Below are 2,736 nucleotides of genomic sequence, written 5' to 3' on the forward strand. Positions count from 1 at the left end.
AACTTGGCCATTAACGTAAGATTTGGCAAACCTAGCTCTAATCCAACCCATGCTCCTACAGAAGTTGCTAAAGAAAGCCTTTGTTCAGAGCATTTCAACAGCATAAATATTATTAAACCCTGGCCAGCCCTCAAATTTCAATTCCCAGCAAACTAATTAACGAAATCCAGCTGAACTTTCAAATTGCATGTTTAAGCAAGAGCCACGAAAATATTCACGAAACTCCACCAGAACAAGGAATTTTACAGCAATTCAAGGACAGAAATCTAACTAAAATATATTAAAAAACCTCAGAAATTTTGAAACTAAATCTTCATCAAATTAACCAAAAGAAGGCTCATTGATCATCATTTGAATTCTATTAAAAGAGTCAAAGCTTATTTTGCTCAAAATGACACTGGATCTTCATCAAAAGAACCATAATAACGCTCATTGATAATTATTTGAGCTCTAAATAAAACATATTAAAAGCATCAAAGCCTATTTTGCTCAATATAAACCTAAATCTTCATCAAATGAACGAAAATAAAATTCATAGGCTATCTTTAGCCTCGTGGACGTTAAAATAATTTCTTCTTCTTCTTCAATCATCATTTAAACAGCAGGATTAACATTTAACACACATTTTTACCATTCCATCTTATATCTTATAAATTTAAACAAGGTTTGCTTAATCTTCACAATAATTGCTCGTTTAAAACAAATTGTTGCAAATATTTCATCAAAAATCATCCTCAAACCTCAAATTGTTGCAAAAACAAGAGCATGCCACCTCAGCGCAAAGTTCAAACCAACAAATTGTACAGATCAAAGAATGCAGATAAATTGTTTTTTTTTTCCTTTCCTGGTAATCACAAGAAAAGAAAATCTCTTTCTTTATTCGACCAAGCAACTGGTAGAGCCCAAAAATCTCTTAATAAGTGGAAGACATTCTCTAACTCTGAGACCCATTCTAACGTGGTCAAGGAAAATTCTGTGCAGAAAAGCCTTTCTTCTTTTTCACAGTAAGTAGTGAAAAAGTAGTAGCTTTAAAAAAGAGTAACTAATTGTACACCAAAAAGACGAAAAATATCCTATACAATTTTGTGGCTAACAGCTTTATTGTCACCTCAGCCTTTCAGTTCTCCTCCAATTTCAGTTCTCCTCTTCTTGCAATCCCACACAGGCAGTCCGTGGCAAGTAGAACCAGACTTAGTGACATGCTTCTGATGGTTGTATATGATAATGGCAACATCTGGCCAAGCACATCTCTGTTTCACAGTAAACTCACACTGACAGCCTATCTTTTTAGATGGTCGTCCACGACATTTTTTCTCTGATGGTTTCTTACACTTTCTGCTATTCCGTGTCTCTCCACCCTCCCTCTGGTCGTCAGGGCCATAAAGGCATTGATATCTATGCATGTACAAAGAAATATACGCACTAATTAAAATTATAGGCATGAAACATATTTCCATCTTAGGCATAAAAAAGTAGACTCATGCAATGAAATTTACAAACAACAAACAAACAAATAAAATAAGAAACACGAAGAAACAAAAAAACAATAACAAAAAAAAACTTACACTTTGGATTCAAAAACGGCATCAACTCTTGGCTCATATGGAACGCCTCTTTTCCTTTTCTTACTTGAAGAAATATTAAATTTACATCCACCACGGAAACACTCTCCCTTCACAAAGTCCTTAACTCTGCCGTGGGGAATGACAGCAACATTATCAATATTTCGATCCTTCACCTTACTCCACACGAGATCAGATAATGAGAACGTTTCAGTGCGTGGGTTTTGCTGTCCCAATAGCAAAATATCATGGTATGTTAACATCTGCATATAAGATATCAAACATTACATGAAGAACAAAGACCAGTAAAAGCTCACTCACACAAGATACCATGAACTTCTTACACAAAGGCAAAACCAAGAATAAATCACAATGGTAATAAAACAACAGATCATTTTTAGTATAAACTGCGTACTTGTATGCAAAAGTGTTCATCTCAACATTACCCTACAGCCTAAAGGGGCACAAATCAGATATACTTAACACAAGATTTTAAAAAGCCTTCACTAGGAATTTAAAGATTATTATAAAAACCAAAGTTACACGAACCATGGATGCAATCAAAATTGGCAAAAGGATCGGGGAATCAGAACCCTACCCTTAAATTTTTTTATAAATATATATTTAAAAATTAAAATTTTACGTTGCAAAAAAAGGAAACGGGATCTGAATTAAGATACATCAACTGTCTGGCTTTCATACTCAAATTTCCAATCGCCGAATAGGACAAAACCACCAAGTTTGTTGAAGCTTTAATGATTGCAATTGCTAGCAGATAGCATCATCAAATATTCAGGCTATAAAATCAGAATAATGTGAGTGGAGTTGGAGAATGGTAACAAGAAGTAAAATCGATTCCTCTAATTGCATGAGGAGAGACAAAACTTACTAGTAGTGGAAAACTGTGAGAAGAAGTAAAATCAATTCCTCTAATTGCAAGAAGACAAACAAAACTCAGCCCCTACAGTTAGCTCAGTTGGTCCAGATTGCTCCAGACACTGAACGCTCAACTTAAACTCTTTGCTCCAGACATTGAACGCTCAACATGAGAACTGATAGGATGAAGAACAAATGTTGATAAGTTTCGATTTTTTTTTTGGGTTGTGTTTCGACACACAAGAGCTGTACCCGATGCCCAACCTGGATCGATTGCACTAGAAAAGAGTGTAAGGGG

At 35.1% G+C, this 2,736-nt stretch overlaps 1 long non-coding RNA gene across 1 annotated transcript; it reads right to left on the reverse strand.

The window, feature by feature from the left end:
- Window positions 1–781: 781 nt before the first annotated feature.
- On the reverse strand, window positions 782–1,824 carry LOC149163225 (uncharacterized). The gene is made up of 2 exons (XR_016261637.1): window positions 1,566–1,824; window positions 782–1,395 (listed from the first exon to the last, which is right to left on the reverse strand). It is a non-coding gene; the product is annotated as an uncharacterized LOC149163225 (long non-coding RNA).
- Window positions 1,825–2,736: the final 912 nt, after the last annotated feature.

The sequence above is a fragment of the Pinus tabuliformis genome, chromosome 5_2 (assembly GCF_031772625.1).
Source record: "Pinus tabuliformis cultivar Carrire ecotype Pingquan chromosome 5_2, CPIR1, whole genome shotgun sequence".
NCBI lineage: Eukaryota > Viridiplantae > Streptophyta > Pinopsida > Pinales > Pinaceae > Pinus > Pinus tabuliformis.